Consider the following 13,791-nt stretch of genomic DNA (forward strand, 5'->3'; position numbering starts at 1 on the left):
TTAGCTGTGGGTGTGGGTTGCTCCGAAGCAGGACCCGCTCACCCTCCGCCGTGCCCGCTGGGGCATAGGAGCTGGCTGCAAAGCCCCCTAAGATGGAAGCACCGCAAGGAAGGGCGCTACATCTGCTTGCATCTTAAATCCCTTGGCATTATTCTCTCCCACTGCAGGAACACAGGACAGATGAGATACAAACAAGATTTTATTTTCCTCTCTCTCTCACTCGAGGAGAACATGGCCATAACTCCACTGAGAATAAACAACCCCACAGCTAATCTTCCCACTCCGCAGGACAGTTTGTTGAAATTAGTGAAAGGATGCAGACGTTGCGCAGACTGCTTGATAAGAGTTATAAGCACTGGTTTGTTATTATTAAAGAGAAGGAGCATAACTTTGCTGTCTCCAATGATTTTAAAACACGACATTCTCCCTCACAGTTATCTTCCCTACCTACTCTATTTACATTAAATAGATGCGTGAGTAAGTGTGGGGATGTGCATACAGAAGAAAAAATAAATGGCTTCCAAGGGGAGGGTCTCTTGTCTGTTGTATACACTTTTTGAGGATGTGGCAATATAAACCACAAAATCAAAAATGAGAATGACTCAGAAAGCGCCACCAGAACTCAAAAAAACCCCGAACAAACAGCAGAGCCTGGGGGTACGGGCAGCTTATTTTCCTTGAAATATCAACACAGATGCCAATAAAGAAATACAGGTATCGGTTAACAACGTGTATCTAGGATTACCCAAGCTTGCACCTCGAGCTTCATGTAATGAATGGTCTGGGTAATTTCACCTTGATCCTTCTCAGGTGCCCCTGATGCTAAAATCAGGCTGCTAGTTTATTTGATAGTTTAACTCCAATACCAGCTTAAAGGTAACATCAGCAGCAGAGTATCACCGGTGCTGCTTTAGGAGTGAGAAATCAATGTCTGTTCAGGCAGGTACCCCATTGCACCCCATTGCACCCCATTGCACCCCATTGCCTAGGGCGCTAGCGGTGCCAGGTGTTGAGTACGCGAGCACTAGTGTGATCCATTTTCTGCAGCTGTCTGCGGGGTGAGATACGTGACACGTATTTAGGCTGCAGCTGCTCTGAGGCAGACTGAGAGACTGTCTCTATATTTCGTATCACCCCAAGCGCCGCAGGATCCCTGACCGAGGTTCCTCGGAGCTGCGGTAACAGAGATAAAGGGCTGTCGTCATCTCTGTTGGCTAGAATAGACTTAAGTGGAAAAATCCTTCGGCTAACGTTGATCTGGCACTTGCTGAATGTGCAGGGAAGGTAGAAAGATGGAGGGCAGCAACTAACGACGGCGGAAGATAAAAGTAGGATTTTCCCTATCTGATTTCACAGACTCTTGATGGCTTTTTTTCTTTCCCGTTGGCTTGTCAGTAATTTTGCTACATTTATTTATACCCTAAAGAGGCTGCTGCCATTTGTTCTTCGACCAAACAGAACCTAAAAAGGAACTTCGTGCTGTTGTCAAAATTATTGTTGAATCAAGCACCAATTCATTATACAGCTTTATTAACTATGGCTACATTTTTGGACATAACTTTGTGCATAGATGATTCCAATTTAGTTTTAGGCAAATTCAATACCAACTGTAACTTCAGTACAGTTGAAGTTACAAAAATCAATCTGTAACATAGGAGTGAAAACGACATAATGACAAGAAGAATGTATCTGAATGGCAAAAGATTTGGAGTGAAAATCAAGCAGAAACTTGTCTGCCTTCAAAATCCAAAATTTATAACTAATGGAGTATGTGTGAATTTGTAATGGCTGTTATTCTTTAAGATGTATAAAATTACTGAAAAATACATATAATTCTGTCCAGCAGATCTTTTTGCAACTGTCCAGCTGCAAAAATATTGCAGTGCAGTCTTTGTAACCACACACTTCTGTGTGGCTGTTGCTGGTACAGCAGTCTGGGAGCTGGACAGCAGGCACTGCACATCTCACTGCGCACCTTGATGTAACACAAACCAGTAACACAGTATTTCTTATTGTGTCAAGCAGAAAATTATTGTTTTATTATTATTATTTGTTTGCTTTTTGAAAGGTAAATGTGAAAACAATGTAGTTTGAATTGTATGGGGTTGGACTTTATATGTAAAAAAAAAGATGGGATAGCCAAAGGATATTAACTCTGCACTTTCTGAGAAGCAATGCAGGTTATCTAGCAATCAAGTGCATGAATCCTGCCACAATTCCTGGGATTTCACTTTATGAGCTTCTTTTTTTTCATTATTTCTTTAATATATTCTAAAGTATTTCCTTCACGCAGGCAGGACAGTTTGGGCCAAGTCCTGTATGCTATTTAAAGAGTCTGACTATAGCCTTCTGTATATATTGGTACCATAGAAATATATGCAGGTGTGTGCATGTGCATATACATATTTATATGTATTTGTGTGTATATACACATAGTGTGTGTATATACACACAGACCCTCATATATTTTATTTTGCAATATTAAAAAAATTTATTTGTAATAATAGAAAGGAAGAATGTGATGTGCTATTTCCTTTCTGTGCAAAATAAGCTACAAAGGTTGGCTTTTTAAATTTTGCTGTCGTGTTAGTTCCTTGCAAGTGTTGTCATCTCACAGAACCGTGATATACCTTCAGCATAGCATACTTGCTAACCCTGTCACTTTTGTATGCCATGCAGTCATGTGTTTGTAATCAGAGGTCCATGGGGGCTGGCAAGAAAATCACTTTCTTTCCAGCTGTTTTGTCCTTTTACCGGCATCACATTTGGAGAGCAAACTGTAAATAATAAGGAGTTGATGAAGCTTCCATAGCTAGCAAATTTCCAACTTCAAAAGATTTTCTGCTTCTGAAGTTAATGGTTGACTTCCCTCTGGGTTCACTTTTCATGCTTTTACTATATGCCATTCTAGACCATTAATAACTATCGGTGTTTGTGGCTATCATACAAGGACTCAAAAACATATGACCATTCTTCATGGTTCAGAGTTGCAGATCACAAGTGTGTTCATAGTAAAAGGCTAAACGAGTGTTTCACAGTAAAGCCTTTTATGTTACAAAACCACTCTTAGATTTAGAAGATGCAACAAACCTTCTTTTTCAAGAATTTTTAGAGATTTCTGGACATTTCTGGACATTTAATATGAGGCAAATACACCCAGAATCTGTGATAATCAAGCTCTTTCAGGTACGAATAGCCTCTCCAGCATTTAAGCTCTGGGGCTAAACTTGTGGGAGCTGATGGACCTTCTGTGTGAAGATCTACTCTCCGCTCAATGGGACATGCACATCCATGCTGGTGTTGAGGCAGCACTCACCACCTACATCTCTTTCTTTGCTGCATGCAAAGCAGTCTTTGAGGTTAAAGAAGAAGGTGGGTAGGGAAGAATTTGAAGATCACTGGGGATGGTGTTGAAAGATTATCCTCTCTAGAAGAGCAGGATGTTGTGGCAAGGCATAATATAGCCTGCTATTTAAACTTCAGATGCATAATCATCGAAGTCATTCACTTCAGATTCAAGTATCAAGTTTCTAATAAATATTAGCAATATTTTTAAAACAACTACTATATCCCTAAAGAAGAAAGCAACACATTTTTTTGAGTTTTAAGTTATCAGACAACACTAAGCAAATATTGCATTTCAGAGCTAGAGTACGAAACATGACCACATCACAAAATCACAGAACCTCTCAAGTTGGCAGGGGCCTCTTGAGATCATGAGATCTGCCCCTGCAGCTCAAGCAGGGTCACCTAGAGCAGGTTGCACAGGATCGTATCCAGCTGGGTTTTAAATAACTCCAGGGATGGAGACTCCACAACCTCTCTGGTCAATCTGTGCCAGTGCTTGGTCACCCTCACAGTAGAAGAGTGTTTCCTGATGTTCAGAGGGAACCTCCTGTGTTTCAGCGTGTTGCCCATTGCCTCTGGTCCTGTCACTGGGCACCACTGAAAAGAGCCTGCCTCTGTCTTCTTCATTCTCTCCTGTTGGGTATTTATGCACATCAATGAGAACCCTCAAGCCTACTCTTCTCCAGGTTGCACAGTCCCAGCTTTCTCAGCCTTTCCTCATATGTGAGGTGCTACAGTCCCTTCATCGTCCTTGTGGCCTTTTGCTAGACTGTCTCCAGTATGTCCATGTCTCTCTTGTACTGGGCAGCCCAGAACTGGACCCAGGACACCAGCTGTAGCCTCACCAGTGCTGAGCAGAGGGGAAGGATCACCTCCTTCGACCTGAGGGCACCACTCCTCCTAATTCAGCCCTGGATGCTATTGGCCACCTTTGCTGTGAGGGTGCATTGCTGGCTCATGGCCAGCTTGTTGTCCAGCAGGACCCCATGGTCCTTCTCTGCAGAGCTGCTTTCCAGCCAGTTACCCCCCAGCAGGTACTGGTACATAACCTCTCTCCATTCTAAATGGATCAGATCAGGAGAGTGCCACCTCCTGTCTGCCAGGTAGCAGCTTGCCTCATTGAGTACAATGCATCACTGAGGACAATGTAGGGAGAGGTACCACATGGAGAGTTGACCTTGCCCACACTGAACACGGTGGGCAAGATCCTGCTTATTGACACCAAAAGTTAATCAAAAGTAAATCCATCCTGGAAACCAGACCCTTCCTTTCATCATTGATTGATCTTTGATGTACAGCACAAAAGGATAAACGCAAATAAAAATCTCACCCTGCAATGTTCTTAAAGTGGACATAGCCTTTAGAACTGAAAGCACCTGTGAACTAAGATGAGAGTTGGCACTGCAAGTGCAAAATAGGAGAAACTTGGTCCCTGTCCTGAAGTCTTACTACCAAATCATCAAGATAGTTCAGCATTTGAGCCGACATCTCGTAAAAGATTGCTTCTTTTTCTGTGATAAACAAATAACCTTCTCCCCCTTTGGTTTCTATTCTCTTTTACTAGCGCATCCAAGCGTATCAAACACCCAGGTGAATATGTTCACATCCCTGTGATCTAGCCCAGATCTGACCATGAAGCCTGTCTCAGCAGTTCTTCAAGAACATCTGCTGAAACTGTTTACCAAGCTGAGTTTCTTGATTGCTTTTCTTCTCCCTCACATCAGGCTATGTTTACACAAAGAATTTCAGCAGTTAATATATAAAATCTACATATTTACAACTGTAAACCAATTTGGGACACATAGCATAACAAATTCTTTCCAGTTTGCTGTTTTCTTATTTATTTGCAATTCTGCCCACAGAATCCTTGCCTCGAAGATGCAGTGTCACCCTTATACTCTGCACGCATACAAAAGTTAGTAAAAATAATTTAGACAAATATTTTATCATTGCATTGCTCAAGATAAAACACAGAGTGAGAAAGCGAACGAGGCTGTCAAACCCTAATGGTCATCAACGTTCAAACAGAGAAATAGTTGTTTTCAAGACTCAGTGTACAGAAGTGGCTCAAATCAACTGCCCTTGCCTAGGCACCCAACTGACATGCCCCAGAGCGCCTGGGGTGTTAGCACAAGGATGGCAGATATGATATAAAAGTACGGGAGACCCAGGCCAAATGACCAGCAGCTGAAACCCTGATGTGGTGCCCTGGGGACGTATCAAACAGCACGTAGACATCTGTGGGTGAACAACCGAATCAAGGCTAGCCATCTCACAACTGCCTATAGCCAGGCAATGTGTGCAAGGAACTTATCCCCTCAAGTTCACCAAGTGGTTGTAAAGAAAGCGCTCTTTGGTATCTATCCCGTTACTTGAGCACATTTGAATGATTTAGATTCAAATCACTAAATTATAGGTTGATGTAGACAGAGATTATCTTTCAGTAATTTCTGCAGTTGCTTTCCACCCTGTATGAAATAGTTACATAGCGAATGAGACAGGCGCCAAACACATGCCTCTCCTAAACTACTCCACATGTAGGTGAGCGCCAGTTCCCAAAAACTCTAGGTGCTTTATGCATAGTGGAACATAATCAAGGGACCGAACTAGAGAAAACTTTCCCCAACTATGCCATATCCCTGCAGCTGGGGCAACTGCTCTATGTGCCTGCATACTTCCTGGTTACAATGACCATTGTAGCAGGTCCTGAGTTAAAAACTACCATTGCCATGAAATATCATTTGCTTCTGACTGAAGGAAAAAAAAAAGGAAAAAAAAGAGAGTAATTTCTTCTGAAATAAGTGACTTAGTTTCAAGCATTTTTAAGGAAGAAAAATGAAAATAGGTAAATTCATCACCATGAAAGCTTAAGTTGTTCTCAGCTTTTTGCTCAATAGCCAAAAAATAAAATCCAAAATGAAACAAAAAAATTGTTCACCCAATCCTTTTAAATTTAGATTACATTAAATTAACTTTTGATTAGATTAAACTAAATTGGATGCGTCTTCTAAAAATGGAAATGAAGCAAAGGAAGCAGAAATTTGACCACAACTACAGACAAGCTAGTGGTGGTAAACATGGCTTCCAAAGATGTTTGGAAATCAGATATCTACAAAGTTTCTTATTCAAATCTGTGCAAGTGCAACAAGCTCTGACCTTGATAAGACTCACTTAGGAACCTATCTGTTCAAGACAGTCTTTTAAATACAAAGGTGAGAAAGAACAGAAGCAGAAAGTGGAAGAAACAACCCCACATACTTTGTTGAGTAGGTCACCTTCCAAAAGTTGGCAGTTCCTGTCCGTCCCTGCCCCCGCAAAAAGGGTTACAGAGAAAATGTAAGTAGGAGGTCTCATGTTGAGTTTTGTGGGGAAAAGTGTACATAACAAAAGACGACAGGATCTGCCGGTATACAAGGCTGTCAGCAGACATTGCCAGCCCTGAAGAGGTATATCTCACAGTGACAGAGCACACGTTTGCACATTACAAACGTTCATGAGCATATCTATTTTACATACAACAGAAGATTTGTATTTCAAGACACTCTGGCAGACTAAAGCAGACGTTCCAGTGAAAGTACCTTTATCCAAATAATGTTCCTGAGTATGCTGCCACATCTTTGCCCAACATCATTCATACAACAACCATGACTAAATTTATATAGCAGTTATTGCTACATAAGCATGCCTTGCATTCTGCACGTAGGTGACCAAACTGTCCTATGACTCTTAAACATCAATGCATTAAGGCAGCTTTCCTGCCTAGCTGCCATTGCATGTGACAAGACAAAAATAAAACAACGAGCCTCTTGTAAACTTTAATCACCATATTAACACCCATGAGAAAAGCTTTGGGTGATCCCAATCTTGTTTAAGAGGGTTCAGCTGTAGATACTTACAGGATGTTCTGCCCCTGCTGATTGCTCATTATCCAAAATTAGCTCTCAGAGCAGTCTTTGCCATAGTGTCTGGCAAAGTGGAAGCTGGACCTGTTTTCAAGAGCTTTTGACATTCTCAGGACCTCCACTCTTCCAGGAATGCATGCCTTCGCGGAGCAGGACGTTACACAACTTTCTGCAGGGAGAAGTCAGGAGCATTGTTCCTTGACGAGGAAATAAATCCCTAGAATAACAGGGCAATGATGATTTTGTTGCTTTCTTGATATACTCACAGTTGATTTGGGTTTTGGCTCCAGCTTAATGGTTCTCAAGGCTAATGGGTTAAGGCTCTGTAATAGGTCCAATAGGTCTTGGACACAATAGGTCCGATCTTGTAGGCTTTTTGAAAGTAAAATTTCTGTTGATCTTAGTGATGTGCTCCCACCATTCAGAGGAAAAACGAATCACTTGTGCTTTCTTCAAAAAATATACCTGCATCCTCACTGAAAACCTTAAATTACGAAAATACCCTCAAAATGTGAATATGCATGCCTGCAGAAAAAACAGCTCTTCAGTCAAAGCATAGCAAAAACCATACGTCTTTTATATACATAAAACCTCTTCAGTGCATCTTGTATAAATTATTTTAGATGGTAATTCAAATTCCTGTTAAGGCCAGGCTTACATTTTCCAAGTTCTGAAAGCCTGTAAAAACAAACTACGTTTTGAGGATTTCTTCAAACTTTTCTTAGACAAATGGAGGTTACAGTAACTGTTGATTTAATTTTAGTAGGATGATGTGCTGATGTTGTTTATTTATTAGCTGTAACAATTTTCAATGATACTTGTGGTAACTTTGAGCTGATAAAATGCTGGAGAGGTTTTTTTCTTACAGAAAAATGTATTTTTTGCCAAAACCTAAGATATTTCACAAGTTTGCTCATCAGTAGAGATCTGATTATTTTGTGTCAAGTCTTGTTTTGGCGTTGTCAAAACATTTATGTTTGTGTGTTTTTCATTTATTGCTATGCTATAGTAAAATATTTATTTTATATATGATATATATACATCACATACTACATTTAACAAAATGTAACCTGAACCAAAACTGATCAGAACAGTAAAACCAAAGTCAACATTTCTCACCTTTTCAAGATGAAGATCTGGTTTTCCAAGTGAGATATTTCAATTCTTTCACACGACAATTTTTTTCGTGATTCCTCATGAAAGTTTCCTGTAGAACGCTGTGCTTCCACTGGCTTTGTGATAGGAGTGGAAATGTGCTTGCTTTGAGCACTTAAAAAAAAAAAACATATCCCCACGTTTAATTTTTTAAATTTTTCCTGTTTCTTTTCACTTCATATCATTAATATATTTTTGTTAAACTTTGTGGTAACGATTGCTTGGTATTGCTACATTTTTCCATATGAAAATTTCTTTTAATGTGGCCATTATGTAAATAAATATGTCTAAAATATACTTTGCTATGTTACAAAATGAAGCTTTAAAACATATGCTTCTTATAACTCTTATAAAAATTAATGAAACACTCATTCTTACACAGTGGGTCTAGCTTAACTTTGAAGAACTATGTGAAAACACTGAGCTAAAATAAATGAGATTGCTGTTAATGTAAAATATCCATTTGAAATACTTTGGTATTTAAATTTAGCTCATTCAGCCTCTGGCGTATGAATTTGGAAGTAAGCCAGTTTCTCTTAAAAATAAGAAAGTACTACGCAAATCCAGAATGGATCATTTTGGAGCAAAGCTGTGCTTGCATTGCGTCAACTGTCTTTGGGTGTAAGTGAGGGGAAAAAGCTTCTTAAACATTAAAATCGTGGCATAGGAATGCCAACAAAAAGATTTTTGCTTTTCCAATTGATTCTCTCTGGCACTTCCCAAATCCTGACAATTTATTCCCACGGAAGCTGTAGTCTCCACTAAAATAGCTGTGATTAAGAAAAGCGATTCTGGACTGGTGCTGGTCCCAGGATGTGGTCACGGCACGGCTGGACAGCAGCAAGGAGCCCGAGGCAGAGCCACGCGCGGCTCCGGGCTGCACACCCCGATCGTCCGTGGGTTACACACACAAAGGGCTGTTCCTCCAAAACACAGAGGAGGTAATGAGCGTGTCCAGCAGCACCAAGAGGTGGCTGTGTTGGGGTCCCCCTGATCCCGCAGCCCCGATGCACCCGGGCAGAGCCAAGCAGGCGGGGAAGCGGAGTCCATCTTGGGGAGCAGACGTCGATCCTGCTCACGGTGGGTCTGTCTCCCCAGTGGAGAAAAATGATGTTCCTCATGGGGTGTCCCTGAGGTATGAAAGGCCTCAAGAAGTGCCACTGCCATCCCACATTTTAGGCCAGACCCGCAACAAGTCTGCCCGGGACTTGCCTCTACGGGCAAGTTGAAAGTATTACGGCAGCTGCACGGGTGATGGAGGAGCCATAGTCGCTCATTCTGGGAAAAACCACAGAAAGAAAGGTGGAAGAGAGATGTGTCATTCTCCAATGATAGCACTAGACAGAAGAAAACCCTACTCGCTATTTAAAAATGAGGAAGATTTTCCAGTGAGTGTCTTTCTGACTGAGTCTTTGTGGTGACTTATCCGGCAGCCCCTCTCCACCGAGCCTGTGGTCCACCTCAGTGGGCAGTGCAGGAAGAAAAGGGATACCCCAAGGCTCAGCATGGTGGTAATATCTGTGGGCGAAGCACACTATACCGTGTGTATCAGAAATGCATGTTTTCCTCCGCTTGTACAAAAAAGGCATAATAAGTAATGCATTTGTTATCCGGCAACTGGTGAGGGAGCAGGTACATAGGGAAGAATCAAGGACAAAGTGCAGGAAAGAGGAGCAGAGAGGCACGGTTCAGCTTTCCCCGCAGAAGGCAGATCTCTGTTTTTACACTCACAAATAAGACAGGAAGCGATGCAGCCTGATCAAAAGGCAGTTCGAACCACATACAGCTTCCACTTAGAGCAGCCTGCAGCTGGCCAGCCCTTTCCAGGATCAGATCAATATTTGGCGCAGGCCACTACTGTCTGCTTTCAACTTGAGTCATTAAGAAAGACCAAAGTTTTTCAGGTCATATGGACAATTCCTCCCCTAAGGGAAAGTGAAAAACATGAGTATTTGCCAAGTTGAGGGATATAAAAATGATATAACGTTGTAGTTGTTTTACAAGAAGCAACTTTTCCAAACATTATGCATCCTTATTAGGAACAGCATTAACTCATTTAGAAACAATACTCTACATCAACGTTCAGGCGAATATATTCTTGATCAGCCTGCTATTATCTAGGACACTTCTCAAATAAATCAAACCCTCTTGTAATGGAAATATTCCATAGCAAAAAGTGTCATACCTTGTAAAAAGGGAAATCCATTTCACTGCTGGATATATCACATCAATAAAAAAATCACTTATCACTGGGCAAGAAGATAGATTTTTTTCAAAGTGGCTGGGATGTGGGGGGAAGGAGAAGCAGAGGTTACGGTTAATTTTATTAGATTAGGACCACTGTTTGCAACTTACCTTTTGAATGATGTATTATGTTATCCAATGAAGCAAATCTACTGTGGCTTTCATCAGTTTCTCTTTTAGTACTAACAGCAGTAAGGAAGAAACTGCATTTTTGTAAAGAAAAAACATGAACAAATGAAAAAAAAATTATAGCTTGCACATTTTTTCCCTACTATCTTTGTTGGCGTTCCCCATTTTTCCTCCAAAGGGCCAGTGATGGCCAAGGATGAAGGTTGTGCCTGGGGACAAGACAGCTTCCCCCCACCTTTGCATCAGATGCACAGGGCTGGTGATGCTTGTGCTCTGAAAACAGGTTTCCTACAGGGGCTTGTGGAGATGGGGTAAATCTTCTCTTGTGGCAGTGTGGTTGCTCAGAAGCGCGGAGGTGGGAAGGATGGAAGAGTCTGGCTGGTACAGGCACGCTGAAACCCAGGTCCAGCTCTTGGACAACAACTGAAGCAAATAAACCCAGAGTTAGTAGTTTCAAAAAAGACCTGAGATAGCTGAGAGCATCAAATGTGTGCCGCGAGGCACAACTGCTGCAGAAGTTAGGTACGGGCTGACCTGAGAAGCGCAGTCACGGTAATTCACCCTGCCTTAAGTTCGTGCAGCGCTGGTGGAAGAGACAAACGTGTTTCAGGACAAATAACCTGCTGGTTTGATTTAGCTTCTCGTTCAGTAAAACAAGGCAGGTTTTCGTGTCGGAGGTTTGAAGCTGCTGTCAAAGTGCACAGAGCATCTGCCTGGGATTTGTCTGGCTTTTCCCAGCTCCTTTCATGCCGAGGCTAAAGAGAAAAGGCTGCGCATATTCGGTTACCTCCGCTGATGGGGGCTCGCTAGCACTGTGTGGCCAGATCTGTTTGCTCAACATCTCCCCGGTGCTCTCTGGGAGTGACAGGCTGGCAGGTACAGGTGGGTAAGAGGATACCGCGCTCCGTGCAGGCAGCAGCGAGTGGGTGGCAGGAAAGCAGGCAGCGGCCCCAGCAGGAGGGGAGCAGGACCGGGGCGCTGAACAATGGGTCCCAGTTCTCCCAAGCCCCCAAATCAGATAACGAAGTCCTGCTTCAGCACTGGGCAGAAAGAGGAGTGGAGGAACCCAGCACGGAGGCCAACCATGCAAACCCCCTCCTGCTTGGGGAGAGTGCCCTCTCTAAACGGTGCAGCTACGAGGCATTTGCAAATTGGTACAGGGACAGATCTCCCTTACAGGACTTTGCCTGAGTAAGGATTCATCCCGCAACAAACTTATCACACAGCATCTTTTTAATCTAGGGTTCCCTTGTCTCTGGTTTTGCCTGGATGCATCCTCCTCCCTGTTTTCCTCCCAGCAGATCCCGTGTGTGCAGATCCCAGGTGGATCACAGCGGTCGTCCCATCGCAGCGTGAGCATGCAGTCAGTTCAGTGCATGCCTCGAAGGCGACCCTGCATCTGGCAGGCTCTGATCCAGCCCTGGCCCTGCCTGTCTGGCATTTGCATAGGAGGGCACGGAGGTGCCAGGTATGTGTGCCGTGGATAGCTGGGGAAACCCACGCAGAAACCGAGCAGCTCTACTAGTCAGAAAAAAAAGCTCTGTGGGTTCAAATAAGCACAAATGGGGCCGGACTCAACCCTAAGCAACACCAGCTTTTTGCTGGGGGGCTGTCTTGCTGCGAGCCTCGCCAAGAGGAGCATCCTTGAGTGCTTTAGGAACGGGAAGGCTGCTGTGAAATTCAGAGCCTGACCTGCAACATGCAGTGCTTTAAGGCAGAGGCAGCGCTGAAAATGCTCCACACCTGAAAAAACTTCTTGTTTAGCCCTAATACCCTTGTGTGAATGCCTCAGGACTCATGCGTGGCTGCTCTGGCATGACCAGAGCAGGAGACCTGTGCTCTTCCCGCTGCACCTCCCAGCCGCCAGCATCTCATCCCTTTGGTGGAGAAGCAAAGCTGAGCGGTAAAACTCTCACACAGGCCTTGCATGGCGATGCTAAAATGGCTTTTCAGCTAGCTGGCAAAGGTTGCCTGAAGCCCCTTTCCAATGCGTGTGGGCATCTCTCCGAAAAAAAGAGTGGCTGGGGGTCCTCTCTGGCTGGCAGAGGAGGACAAGGGAAGAGGGACGAGTGCAGATCCTGGCATTTTACATCTCTTGATATGAAGTTAAGGATGAGCACGGTGAATGTGAAATACTATTAAAAATTTCATGTCAACCCCATAGAAATAATTTGATATCATAAAATGATTTGTTCTCCTGAATTGCCCTATAAAATGTTGATAAAGTCTGTATGTTCTTACAACATACAGAAATTCATGGATCTGCTCCTACAATGTAAGCTTCGTCAAAACTTCTTCACTGGCCCTTTTTTAAACCTTGTGTAGCCCCATAACTGGAGACTTAATTCGGGTGAAGCCTGTGACAAACCTGAGTATTATGGAGAAGCTCTTTCTAGAGAGGGAGACTGTTTAAATTCAGCTCCTCCGTGGTTACAGGAAAGGCAAGAAATTCTGCAGAACTTCTTCTCACAGTTTGTTGCTCTCCCTAATGCTTTTAATTTCCATTCAATCATTAGGTTAAAGAAGCAGTTTGTGAAAACACCAACACACACACGCACACACGCAAATTCACCCAGAAAAATGGTTGCAGAAAACAGACTTTTTCTCCCATATAGGATACAGAGTCCAATCTTACCATCCTTTTTTCCAGCAAAGCTCTCTCTGGAGCTGAAAGGAGGGCAGGATTGGCCCCCAGTCATGGCACAGCAATCCGCCCTACTTTTACTACCTGCTGGATCTCTCCCCATTCACTTCAGGACCTCAGTTCTTTGGTGGTCTCCTGTTTTGACATCTGCTTACCCTTATCTCTAATCAGTTTTGCTGATAGACATTTCCCCTGAGTGCGGAGACACTGCCTAATAGATTTTTTTTAAAACCAACTACTACTTAGTAGCCAGGAAATTATCTTTGTGGCCTGCAAGGGTGAGAGACACTGTTCTTAACATTCCCATGCAGACAGCTAAGTCTCACTCAACTTTATCTGATTTGCTCTATTCTGCTCTTTATACTCTCA

The sequence above is a fragment of the Calonectris borealis genome, chromosome 2, assembly GCF_964195595.1.
Source record: "Calonectris borealis chromosome 2, bCalBor7.hap1.2, whole genome shotgun sequence".
In the NCBI taxonomy this organism is placed as follows: Eukaryota; Metazoa; Chordata; class Aves; order Procellariiformes; family Procellariidae; genus Calonectris; species Calonectris borealis.